The sequence below is a fragment of the Rattus rattus genome, chromosome 5 (assembly GCF_011064425.1).
Source record: "Rattus rattus isolate New Zealand chromosome 5, Rrattus_CSIRO_v1, whole genome shotgun sequence".
NCBI classification, from domain to species: domain Eukaryota; kingdom Metazoa; phylum Chordata; class Mammalia; order Rodentia; family Muridae; genus Rattus; species Rattus rattus.
The window spans coordinates 17796170-17810918 of NC_046158.1; positions in this window are offsets into that span (position 1 = coordinate 17796170).

Sequence of the window (14749 nt, forward strand, 5' to 3'; positions counted from 1 at the left end):
ATTACTAATATGTTGTATCAGATTAATAAATTCATAGACCTCATGCATTATTAATTGATAAAAGTGAAACCACATTTAAATAGCTACTGGGAATTCAGCCACAAATATATTTAATCAAATCATAATTGTATCAGACAATTAGGAATATGGAACATTTTATTATAAGAAGTTAAGTTACAATGAAGTTTCTCATTGAAGTTATTTAAAGTACCAGTTTTTACAATGGTACTAAATACCCAGCAAAATATTACTTGATTCTTGGTATATAATGAGATAATTATTTATACAATAAGACAATAAGTTACTTGTAATGGCAAAAATTACATTAGCTTGCATCCTTAAAACTGTGCTTATTGATAGTGGACATTAATTTGAAATCAAGTAATCTCTCCACTTACTTTCATTGTGGTATACATTTGTATGAGAATAAGCAGTACTTAAGCATGCCAATACTTCATGAGTTTTGCCAGTCATGAGGTAAATCTATAGTCAAAATATTGTGCCTCTGGGAAGGAAGCATAACAATCTCCACAAAGAAATAACTTGTATATTAATAAATACAATAATAACTCAAATAGCTTTAAAATTTAATGTCTGTGACAAGTTACAGTAGAGACACATCTTATATTTTCTCATGCCATTCATACATATTTATAGATTACTGATTTAGAAACAGTTATATTTAGAATACAGAAATAAAATTTTTTGAATGGGTATCAAATAATTCCAGTAATTGAATGTATTAAATAGAGTAAGAAGATCAGTGATGATTTTCTTTATGAACTCTTACTAATCAGATAAAATAGGAAGTTGAAAATAGTAATGAGAAGGAGATTTCAGAATCAGAAACAATTCAAAGTGACTCTGACATGAAACAGAAGGGAGCAGAGACATGAAGATGATAGAGAAGGTAAGAAAATTGGCTTTCTTTTTATTTTGAAACTCTTAGTCATTTTTTTTATTACGTGAGCATCTTCTGCTAAGCTTCTGAAAGAGGGGGGCAATGTACCCAGGTGGACAACAGTGACCCACATCAGTGTTCAGCAGAGCATAATAACCATAAGGGTGCTTTGGTGCCAGGGTTTTCTTGACAGTAACCAACAGCTTTTTAGTCAGACATAAGACCTTCTCGAGAAGAAGAAAACATTGCCTAGTATTGGAATCCCAGCAACCTGCTGAGTGTTAGTGAAGCCATAGTTGTTGGAGGAGAATCAACAACCATTACTTTACTTAAATATATGATCACTAATAGTAGTGTAACTATTTATCATTATGCCCATAGTTAAGAGTAATCTTTGTCCCTCATCAAGGAGACTTCTCTTTGTAACACTTAGAGACCAATACATAAAACAACCACCAATGAAAATGTAGACTTAGGGAGCCCAGTTCTAATTGATAAATTTGTAAAATATTCCTACACCTAAGCTTCTGGGAGCATTGTAAAAAAGGGGACAGAACAAAATTAAGATGCAGAAGATCATGAAGTTTGCTGTCAGATTGTGTCTCCTAGTAATATCAGAAGCTACATTCATTAAGTCTCACTAACACGACTACCTAAAGATGATCTGAAAAACAACAGAAAAGGTAAAACTAATAGGCCTCAACCTTACACAAAAAGCACAGAAACTAAGGAAAGCTGAAAGTAGGAAAACTACTATTCCTCAGGGAAAAGTGAACCAGTTGTTTATGCCACAACAAATATAAAATCCAGAAATCATACACACAAGTCACATAGTATAAATTGAGGAGGCTATATTTATGAATATGTATATGGCATGCATGCAACAAGAATGAAAAAGGAGGGCTGTTAATTTAAAAGGTAGCAAAGAAGGCTATGGAGAGCTAAGTGAGAGGAAACAGGATAAAGAAATATTGTGATCAATTTATAACTTCAAAAACATTAAAAATATTACAATATAATGAGCACATCAATCTCCCATAAATGCTTGGCTATTGATACTGAAATGCAGGATTTCCCTTGTTCTTCATTATGGAGAAAATATTTTGATTAAAACATATTTTCCTAATCAGATTATGGTGGTATCTACAGAGGCGTTCCGAATATCTTTCCGTTTTGTAATTTATATTACATTCCAACCATACAAAAGATTTGAAAAAAATCATTTATATATTTCATTCTACCTCATCCTCACTCTTCACGTGGAAAGACTAGACTATGTAAAAAAATTATTCACTCTTTATTTTCAGCTTAATGCATTGGTTTGTAGTTTAAGTTGAGTACTACAGGGATGACTTAAATTCACAGTGCTCATAGTTGATGATGCTTACTTAAGGACCTTATGATATTTTGGCAAAGCTGTATCTCAAATATATAGCGTATAGAAGAGAAAAATCTTTCAAACATCATTTAATAGCATAATTTGAACCAAGAAAAAAGAAGCAATGAATAAAGAGTTAAAATTACTGCCTATTATAACAGAAGTGAGGTGGTAGGTGATCAGGAATTTGTTATTACCAATGTTAATTTTGTATCTTTGGTGAGTAAAACAATTTGTTAATAGCTAGTATTTGTCTATTTACAATATAATTATAATAATCCAGAGCTAGTTGGAGAAATTCCTTTCAATTTGTGACATCAATTTTATGATTAAGAGCATAGACTGTTAGTTTCCTCACATCAGCATGATGAAAACTTGATTTCTAAAACTTCCCAATAAACATTTTATGTAGTTAAAATTTAAGTTAGCATAATGATTTTAAGCCTCCAATGATATTCAGAATATGGTTTAAAGTTAGTAAAAATTATAAGCAATTTTAAAAGGTAATATATATTTTTAATTAATTAAGGGTGATATCTATATATCAGTTAGCAGAGAAATACAAGAGTCCACAAAAAATAATAAAAATTTCATTATGGTCTTTAAAATTTCAATGTTAAGAAAAACAAAACCTAAATGGTAAGGGTATGCTTTATATAAAAGGTATTGAAGATATTAAACATGACAAGTAACATGTAATTGGTTTATGAATATTTATACAATGGCATAAAGGATATAAGGAATCAATTGGCTAAATTTTGTTTGGTTTCATTGATTGAGCAATGATCATCTCTCCTATTTAATTTTGTGTTGCATTGATCAAAATTCCCTGATGGAAACAATGATCAAGAAGGAAGGTTTACTTTATAATCAGGTTTATGATTTTTTATTTCAGAAAGGATTGACAATCACCTCAAAGATCTGTTTTCTGCCTTCCAACCTCCCGAAAACAAGACTTCCCTGAACAGCCTTCCTCCATTCCACGTATTTTTGGTTGGTGGCAAAAGAACAGGGAATAAATCAAGGTTCTTAAACTGCTATCTCCTCCATGTGTCTTCCTTGCTGTTGAGATTGGTTCTACTACTACTCACTGTATCATGAAATAACTAAACTGGACATGTATTTCCCAACATCTATTTAACAATCAGATCTGTAAAGACTTCTGACCTCATTCCAAAGAACAGAATTAAATCTATAATGATATCCAGTTCCATGATTGTCAAACTCAGACCCTTATATTTACAGTATAGCACTAAATTAAGCCTCCATACTCAATAAAACTGACTTGATAAAACCCAATATTATGGCTTAAATATTAAATACTTTGGATATTGTAATGAAGTCTTGATAATATAAATTTTACATGTTTCTAGACATATAATGCGACATAGTCAGGGAACAAAAGTCACCATTCTGCAACTTGAAGACAATCTGTTATATAGAATGTGCAGGCGAAGTATCTCCATTCGATAGAATTAGGAATGTGAAAAATTAGAGCTCAGGTTCTAGAATGCTGCTTCTTCTGATGGTTTATCAGTTTGTACCATTGTAGAGCTAAAACTCTGAAGCCAGATTGTTTTTACTCAGTTCATTAGATGCAAAAGTATCCCAAATTCATGTCCTATAAATGTCTCATCTTAGTAAGATTGAATATTTTTAGAGTCATAGGCATTGTAGATCTTGATCAACTATCAGATCACTACATATCCAAGAGAGTCATGTTTTAGAAGAAGAAAAAATGTCAAATATACAGTAATAATTTTTAAATGAAAAGTTCATCTTAAGCACCATAAGAAATATCAAAGAATAAAGACAATGGGAGTGAAAGAAACAGGTTAAATGTCATTTGTGTGGAGATCAAGGGAAGAAATGTAGGCTAGACATGGTCATATTTCACTGTATACATGTATAAAATTCTCAAGAATAAAGAAAAGTATTGATGGAGGGATGAAAGAGGAAGAAGGAGAGATGAGAGGAGAAAGAAAGAGAGAGAGAGAGACTATGCAGAATGGAACTGTGCCCTGTCAACTAACTAGACAGTGGTTACCTAAATTTAAATCTTTTCATTTAGAACATTATTTTAAAAAATACCCACTATGACATATATGAAGGCTGAAAGAGAAAATAATGGATGCTTTCCTCTGATTTCCCTGATACTTCTGATATTTTAAAGAAGGACACCCAGACTTCCCTTGCATTTTTTTCCTGATTCTGTTTGATGTACTAAGGAAGGATGTATAAAGATCTATTCTTTAAGTATAATAACTTTGGTCTGTGGAAAAGAACCAGATATTATCTTCACAGAAAACTAGAGGTTTGAGAGAACAGCTCACTCACGCAGGAATAGTGACCTTCCTTGCAGAGTATTATAAACAACATAATTTCAGATACAAACCTAACCTATAAAGGTCTGAAATAGCAAACATTATCCATGAATATTAAAAATAAATACTTTACCAAAATAAATGTAAAAATACAAACTTTAAATATTAACAAGAAATTAATAAACTTATGCTAAATATGAGAAACATTACGTTATTGAATAAAATTGTCCAAGTAACACTAAAGCTTAATAATAATAAATGTGTAATTTCTCTCTTTTCAGAAAACATTGGATTGGATTAAATAAGTACATGCATCCTAAAGCAGGATCTCTGTAAAATGAGTTATAGACAACCAAGGCTGATGCTGTGGGCTGAATGAATGGGAATGTCTAACTTGTAAATGGATCTCACTGTTCCTAAGGAAAAGAAAAGCTGTGATGGATACCAAATACATTCAGACTAGAGTTGGAAGGCAAATTTAATTTGCCAACATTTCACGCAACAGGCATTACCATGTATCCCAAGGGCTAATGCTTGGCAGTTTGTTGGTGGTCTTGTTCAGTGAGTTTGGTTGAAGATTTCTTTAACCATGATGCTGTGGCACAGACTTCACCCATAGAGGGTTAGACATCAGATACCCTTAAATATCTACATTACACCTCATGACAGTAGGACAATTACAGCTATATTAAGAAAAGCAATAAAATAGTTTTATGGTTGAAATATACCACAACATGAAGAACTGGTGGAGTACCACTGCTGCAGAAGACCATTTTTGGAGTAAAAAATGGTCACCCATAAATGCCGGTGAAAGAAACAGAAACCAAAGAACAAAACATCCATCTTACAAAAACAGAAGTTGGGACCTAGACCTATATTCATCCCAAAGAGCCTAGTCTCCAGTGTAAGAAAACAATCAACAACGACTAGGGCATTATGGTACCATCTTGCCTAGGTATTCTATGACAGCAACCCTTGAACATTCTGGCAGAATGAAATAACAAGAGGACCAACTTTATGAAGATGACAGAGGTCCTTCAAGAGAAAATGAATAAATCATATATATATATATATATATATGAAAACACACACAAAAAATTAAAGATTAATAAATCACTTAAGGTGTGACAAGAAAGTTGGAAAAATAAGTTGCAGGAAATGGATAAAAGTGTTTAAAGCATAAAATGGAAAAACAAAAGCAAAATTAGTAATAATTGCAACAATATAATAATAATAATGATAATGATAATAATAATAATAATAACAACAACAATAACAACAACAACACATAAACTGAGAGCATTCTGGAGGAGAAAAATCTAAGTAAGCAAAAAGGAACTATAGATGCAAACATCACCAGAAGAATAAAAGAGAGAATCTCAGACATAAAAGAGATAATAGAAGAAATTAATACTCCAGTCCAAATGTTAAACCTAAAAATTCCTGACACAAAACATCCAGAATGTCTGGAATGCTGTGAGAAGATCAAACCAAAAAAAAAAAAAAAAAAAAGGAATAGAAAAAGGAAAAGAATCTTAGGTCAATGCCCCAAAAACATTTTAGACAAAATTCTAGAAGAAATATATCCTAACCTAAAGGAGGACATGCCTATAAAGGTACAAGAGGCTTACAAAACACAAAATAAATTGTACCAGAAAATAATGTACCCTTGCCACATAGTAATCAAAATACTAAACACACAGAACAAAGAAATTATATTAAAAGCTGCAAGGGAAAAGGGCCAAGTAACATGTAAAGGAAAACCTAAAAAGCACCCCTGCTTTCTCAACAGAGTCTCAAAAAGCCAAAAAGATCTGGACAGATTTCTTGCAGACTCTAAGAGACTACAGATGTCAGTTCTGACTAGCTTACTCAGGAAAACTATTAATCATTATAGATACAGAAAACAAGATATTCCTAGACAAAATCAAATTTGAACAATAGCTATTAACAAATTCAGGTTTACAGAATATACTAGAAGGGAAACTCCAACCCTAGGAGGTAAACTACCCCCATAAAAACACAGGAAAAATAATCTTACACAAGAAAAAACAAAGAACACACACACACACACACACACACACACACACACACACACACACTCACACACATAACACCACCAGCAGCAGCAACAATTAATCATTGGTTATTAATGTTTCTCAATATCAATAAACTCAGTTTTCCAATTTAAAAAAAAAAAAAAAAACACAGGCTAACAGAATGGATGCAAAAAGAGGATCCATCCTTTTGCTGCATACAAGAAACAAACCTCAACATCAAAGATACACACTATTTAGAGAAAAGGGTAGGAAATTCCTTTCTCAGCAAATGGACCCAAGAAGCATATTTGAAAGAAAGAAGTCAAAGTATTACTATGAGGATAGTATAAATAAGTGTCCCCAAAAATTCTACATAGGAATTCCTACAGCTTATAAATGCTTTCAGTGAAGTGTCTGGATTCAAGATAACTTAAAAAAAAAAGTCAGGAACCCTCTTTTATTCAAACAAAAAATAAGCTGAGAAATAATTAAGGAAACAACACCCTTCACAATAGGCACAAATAATGAAAAAAATTAATTAGCTCTAACCAAGCACATGAAAGACCTGTATGAAGAACTTCATGTCTTCGAAGAAAGAAATTGAAGAAAATATTAGAAGATAGAAAGGTCCTCTATGCTCATGGATCAATAGAAATAGCATAGTGAAAATGGTCATTTTACCAAAAGCGATATACAGATTCAATGCAATCCTTGCTAAAATCCCAACACAATTCTTTACAGACCATGAAAGAACAATACCCAACGTCATATATAAAAACAAACAGCAACTATAACAAAACCCAAGATAGCTAAAATAATCCTTTACAAAAAAAAAAAAAAAGAAATTCTGAAGATATAGTAATCCCTTATTTCAAACTGTAGTATGGAACTATAGTAATAAAACCCACAAAGTATTGGCATAAAAGCATACAGGATGATCAATGGAATTAAATCAAAGACCCAAACTTAAATCAACACACCTATAGACACCTGATTTTTGATAAAGAGGTGTAGGGAGCCGTATTGGATTTGGTCCTGGCTGCTTTGTGACTGTATGGCCACAGGTAAGATGACTGCCATAAAGTCTTGAGATTGTTGGACAAAAGCCTCTCCCATGAATTTACGGCACAAGAAGATAACAATCACGGAATGCTTTCAGCCCGAACAAATACCAAGTATCTCCTGAGCAAACACCCGGTGTCTCCACTGCATGACCCCTGGTGAGCCCGGCTGATGCATGTGGAACCGACACACCTGGGCCACACCTGGGCGGTAGTCAATTCTTTCCTGCCTTTTGTCTTCTTGGTCTTTGTCTTTAAGATTTAGGCTGGTCTTCCTGGATATTTCCCTAGTTTATTCAGGTCACATAGTCAGTCTTTGTTACAACTGTGCTTCCAGATATTTTCTACCTGGGGAACTTGGGTATATAAGTGAATAAAGCTTCAGAGAGTCTCTCTCTTCCTCCTCCTGGTTTGAAAATAACCTGTGTGTGTGTGTGTTTTTAATCCCACAGGCTTTTGTCCGGATTCTTTTCTACCATGTCGGTGTTGGTACAAACCCAAAGGAGCCACAAATAAACCTCAGAAATAGAAAGTATCTTCAACAAATGATGCTGCTCTAACAGGATGTCAACCTGTACAAAAATGAAAATAGATCCATATCTATCACTCTGCCCAAAACTCAAATCCAAATGAACCAAATATCTCCACATAAAACCAGAAACACTAAACCTGATAAAAGAGAAATTGAGGAATAGCTTTGAACACATTGGCTCAGTGATCAAGAGGGGATGGGATTGAGGGATAAAGTACTGGGAGAGATGAATTGAATTCAGGAGTGTTTCTGGACAAGGTGGAAATATGGTATAATGGGAACTCTCAGGAATCAGGGTAGGTGACCCCCGTGTAGATCACTAGTAATGGAAAGTAGGGAGCCTGAGCAAGCCACCTTCTGTAATCAGGCAAGGCTTCCAGTGGAGGCACTAGGATACAAACTGATTCCAAAGTTTTTGACCTGCAATTTGTCTTGCTTGCAAGATGTGCTGTGGTAAATGCAGTATAGAAATATGGGAATGCCTAACCAGTGACTAGTCCAACTTGAGACCCATACCACTACAGGAAACACATGTCTGATACTTCCTGGAGGGTCTGGAAGCAGACTGAATAGTTCAGAGACATAGGATGGAACCAAACACAACCAAAAAAGGAAAGAAAGAAAAAAAAAAAGAAAGAAGGAAGGAAGGAAGGAAGGAAGGAAGGAAGAGAGAAAAAGGAAAGAAAAAGAGAAAAGAGAGGAGAGGCAAAAAAAAAAAGGAAAAAAAAAAGAAATTACATAGAGATAGAATAGAGCCTAGCATAATCATCATTAGAAAGACTTCATCTCTCATCTAGAAACTGATGGGAGCAGATGCAGAGACAGCCGAACATGGCAAGGAAGAAATGTAGGAGCCAAAGCGGTCAAGGATACCACAAGAAACTAGCACACAGAATCAACTTGTCAGGGCTCGAAGGGAGCTTATAGAGAATGAAGTAGGTATTCTGAGTTGGTTTCATCTAGGTATTTGGCTTATATGTTATGGTTGTGTAGCCTTGAGGTTCTTGTGGGACTTCTTATGGTGGAAGCTGGAGCTATTCTGACTCTTCCTACTTTTGGAATACCTTTCCTCCCACTGGGTTGCCTCATCTAGCATGTGTATGAGAGGATGTACTTGGTCTTACTTCAATTTGATATGCTATGTTTGATTGATATCCCTGGGAGACCTACTCTTCTCTGAAGGGAAATGGAGATGGAGTAGATCTATGAGAGAGGAGAGGTATGGAGGAGGGACTTGGAAGAGAGGAGGGAGGGGAAACTGTCTTCAAGAAATAATATATCAGAGACCAATAAATTTAAAAATGTAGCATTTTATTGAAGACTTTTTCAGTGAAAATATGATACACATTCATGTAGGATACGATATAGGAAAACAGAAACTTGTGCAATGGTTCTTTCCAGGCTGCCAATGAAATTATTAGAAGGTAACTCTAGGTTTTGACTGTACATTTTGAAAATCTTATTAATATATTGTGGTATCACTGGTAAAACATTATAATTTGGTAGAGAGTAAAGTATAAACAAAATTGAAGTGGAGGCCTTGAGGTCTAACTTATTTGCTGTGTAATGCTGGAGATTTTATTTAATTGCCCTAAACACTGAGAATATTTCTTATATATCTGAGCCAATTTTTTAACAGTCCGAGGACAGAGTAATAAAAGAGAAATATAGAATCATTATATACTGGCAGATACTGGTGTTACTATTTCTTTATTATTAAGACCAATTAAGTGCTTATTCTTCATTATTCTTTCATTGGCCTGCTTCAGTTAACACATATTGTATCCTACTGTGAAGCTTTTTCTTCTAAATTGTAACATTTTCTCAGGGAAAAAAATGAAACATACAAAGGGAAAGACAAAAGGGTGAACTTACTAGCTCAAAGAGCTCCTAAAAGTTACAAAATTCACAAGGACTCTCTCCAAATATATATAAACCACCAGAGTTGCCTAGGAAAAGAAACGTTGACAAGCTGACTTGGCTGAGAGTTGTGAAGTGGGGAAGCTCTAGGGTACTAGCTTTCCTTAGTTTCTTCTTGTGCTGAGGTGGGCTTTTCTTGGATCACCCTGCTCTCACAAACAAAACCCAAACAAACCAGAAAAGTCAATGGTTCCTTAGCTATAGGTGTATGTAATAATAAAGTGTGTGCTATGTTACACCAGACCTAATTTGGGGGCTTGCCCCTATCAAAGTCCACATAACACTAAATAGAGTAGACCAGAAAAGAAAGTCCTCTTAGCAGATAATAACAAAAACACTAAACATGTGGATCAAAGAAAGAATATTAAAAGCTTTAATAAAACACACACACACACACACACACACACACACACACTCGTTCACTCATTCACTTACTCACAAAAGGCAGACTGATCATTGATATCTCTCAATATCAATGGCCTCAATTCCTTAATAAAATGATACAGGATAAAAGAAAGGATGTTAAAGTAGGATAAACCCATTTGCTGTATATAAGAAACATACTTCAACATTGCTTCAGCATTAAGGGTTGGAAAGATATTCCAAAGAGTTGGACCTAAGAAACAAGTTGGTGTAGCAATTTTAATATCCAGAAAGAAAATTAGCATTCAACAGAAAAATCCATGTAGATGACATTGTGATTCTTAACATCTTTGCCACATACAAAGGAGTACCCACTTCTGTAAAAGAAACACCACTACAACTTAAATCACAGAATCAGTCATCGATAATGAGAGACTTCAATACCTTACACTCATGAATTGACTTCTCTTCCAGACAAACTAAACGAAGACATTCTGGAGCTAACTGATGTTATAAACCTCATGAACTTAAGAGATATTTATAGAAAATTACAAAAAGAATGCACCTTCTTCTCAGCACCTCATGGAACTTTTTCCAAAATTGATAAAATAACACAAAGTAAGTCTCAATAGATACAAGAAAATTTAAGTTACTACCTGTATTCTATCAGGTCACCATAGATTAAAGCTGGATGTCACCACCAATAAAAACAACATAAAGCTTACAAATATGCCAATTTACCAAGGAATAAAAACAGGTCAAGAAGAAGTTAAGAAAGACATTAAAGATTTTCTACAATGAAATGAAAATAAATACACAGCATACTGCAAAGTATGGGACAAAATGAAAGTGGTGCTAAGAGGAAAGTTCATAACACTATGTGCCTATGAGATCTCATACTGGCAACTATCAGCAAACCTGATAGCTCTAGAATAAAAAAAAAGACACACCCAAGAGAAGAAGAGGACAGGAAATAGTGAAACTAAGGGCTAAAATCAATAAAATAGAAACAAAGAGAGGTATATAAAAAATCAATGAAACAAAGGGTTGAGAAAATCAACGACACACAGAATCCTTATCCAAAGTAAGTAAAAGACATAGACTATCCAAATTAAAAAAAATAGAAACAAAAAGGGCATGTAATAACAAATACCACAAAAATTACAGAGAATTATAAGGATGTACTTTAAAACCTATATTCCATCAAATTGGAAAATCTAAAATGAATACTTTTCTTTTTATTAATTAATTTATTTACTTCATATCTTGATTATAGCTTTCCCTCCCTCCTTTCTTCTAGTCCCTCCCTCTTTTGATACCTCCAGGCCATCCTCTTGTCCTCTCTTTCTCCTGAAAAAAGGCTCAGAAAACGGGAAGCCTACCATGAATATCAACCTGCCTTGGAATATGAAGTTGTCGTAGGACAAGGTGCACGTTCTCTTATTGTGAGTAGACAAGGCATCCCAGTTAGGGGAAAGGGACCCACTAATAGGCAACAGAGTCATGTACAAATCCTGCTCCTGCTGTCAGGTGTCACTTATGCACTGTAAAGTGCCCAACTGTTACATATATGCTAGGGACTAAGTATATCCTATGTATCTTCTATGTTTAGTGGTTCAGTCTCTGTGGGCCTCTTTAGGCCCAGGTTAAGTTGGTTCTGAGTATTTTCATTTGGTACCCTTGACCTGTCTGGTTCCTTCAATCCATCATCCCCATATTCCATAGGATTCCTGAAGTTCCACCTAATGCCTGGCTGGGAGTCTTGTCATATATTTATACCAGTTACTAGGTGAAGCCTCTTAGATAACAGTTATGCTAGTCACCTTTCGGGCAGTATAGCAGAAAATCTTTAATAGTGTCTGGGGTGTTCTCTCTCTCATGGCATGGATCTCTAGATGGGCCAGTCATTGATAAGCTACTCCTTCAATTTCTGATACATCTTCACTTCTGGTACATCCTGTTGTAGGAGAAATTGTGGTCTACGGTTTTGTGGTCAGACTAATGTACCAACACCTCCATGGGCAGTGGTTTCTATTTACAGTAAATGACCATTACAGGTTCCATATCCTTCACTGCTCTGAGTCTAGCTAGGCTCACCCTCATAAATTCCTGGGAGTTTCCATTGTCCTAGGCTTCCAGCTCATCCCAGAGACCACTGATTCCAGTTTTCTGTCCACATATTCTCTCTTTCATCCTCCCTCAACTTTACTACTCTTGCTCCTCTCCTCAACCCCCCTCTCACTCCATTCCCTCTCTCCAACCACCTTCAGTGTTTATTCTATTTCCCCTTCTCAGTCAAATTTAAGTATCCCCACATTGGGCACAACTTCATTGGGTCTATTGAATGTAGCATGGTTATCCTGTATTTCATGGTTACTATCCACTTATAAGTAAAGACATACAATGTTTGGCTTTCTGTGTCTGGGTTATATCACTCAGGAAGATATTGTGTATCTCCATCCATTTATCTGCAAATTTCATGTTTTTCATGGCTGAATAATATTCCATTGTCTAAATGTACCACATTTTCTTCAGCCATTCTTTGGTTGAGGGACATTGAGGATTTTTTCCAGTATCTGGCTATTATGAATATAGTTGAACAAGTGTCCTTGTAGTATGATAGAGCTTCTTTTGGGTACATACTCAAGAGTCATATAGCTGGATCTTGAGTTGGAATTATTACCTATTTTCTGGGAAACCACCAAATTTATTTCCAAAGTGGTTGTAAAAGTTTTCACCCCACCAGCAATGGAGATGGGTTCTCTTGACTGCATGCATTGTCTCTTGAATTTTGGATGTTCTCCATTCTGATGAGTGCAAGATGGAATCTCATAGTCATTTTGATTTGCATTTCCCTGATGACTAAGAAAGTTAAATATTGCTTTAAGTGATTCTCAGCCATTCAAGATAATCCTCTGTCAAGAATTACCTGTTTAGAAATTTACCCCATTTTTTTAAATTGAGTTATTTAGTTTGTTGATGTCTAGTTTCTTAAGTACTTTATATATTTTGAATATCATCCCTTTGTTGGATGTGGGGTTGGTGACGATCTTTTCCTATTCTATAGGCTGTTATTTTGTCCTTTTGATGGTGCCATTCACCTTAGAGATTTTGAGGTTAATGAGTTAGTATTCTATTAATTGTTGAACATAGTGACTGAACTGTTGGTGTTCTATTTAAGAAGTTGTCTCCTGTGCCAACTTGTAAAATGTTATTCCTTTCTCTTCTACCAGATTTAGTGGACCTAGTTTTGTTTTGAGGTCTTTGATCTACTTGAACTGTGTGCAGGGTGATAGATCTGCACCTATTTGTGTTCAACCATTTGTTGAAGATATTCTTTTGTCCATTGTAGAATTTTAGCTTCTCTGTCAAAAAATCAAGTGCTCATAAGTGTGTGGGTTTATTTGTGAATCTTCAATTCGATTCCATTGATTAACCTGTCTGTTTCTATATAAATACCATGCAGTTTTTATTGCTATTACACTGTAGTACAGCTTGAAATCTGGGATGGTAATACCTCCAGAACTTCTTATATTGTACATGAATGCTTTAACTATACTTGTTTTTATTTTTGTTTTTTTATTTTCCATATGAAGATTGAATATTGTTTCAAAATCCATAAAAAATGTGTTGGAATTTTGAGGCAAATTGCATTGAATATGTAGATTGCTTTTGGGAACATGGCCATTTTTACTGTGTTAGTCTTTCCAGTCCATGAGTATGGGAGATCTTTGTATATTCTGATGTCTTCTAAAATTTCCTTCTTCAAAGACTTGAATTTCTTGCCATAAAGGTCTTTCACTTGCTTGTTTAGAGTTACACCAAGATATTTTATATTCTTTGTAGATATTGTACGGGGTATTTTATCTGAATTTCTTTCTCAGTATGCTTATCATTGATACACAGGAGGTCTTCTGAAGTTTTTGAGTTAGTTTTGCATCCTATCACTTTGCTGAAGATGTTTGTTAGCTCTAGGAGTTCCCTGGTAGAATTATGTTGTCCCTGATGTTACTAGAATTGCTTTAAGTTTCTCTTTAATTTGATGTTGACTATTGGCTTGTCCTATATTACCTTTATTGTCTTTAGTTATGTACCTTCTAGCACTGATCTATCCAGACTTTTTTTTTTTTACAAATTTGAGTATTTCTTATACATTTCCGAGTGTTATTCTTTCCCTTGCTTCCGGCAACATCCCTTCAGCAATACGCCGTAATTGAAACGAAGGCTAACA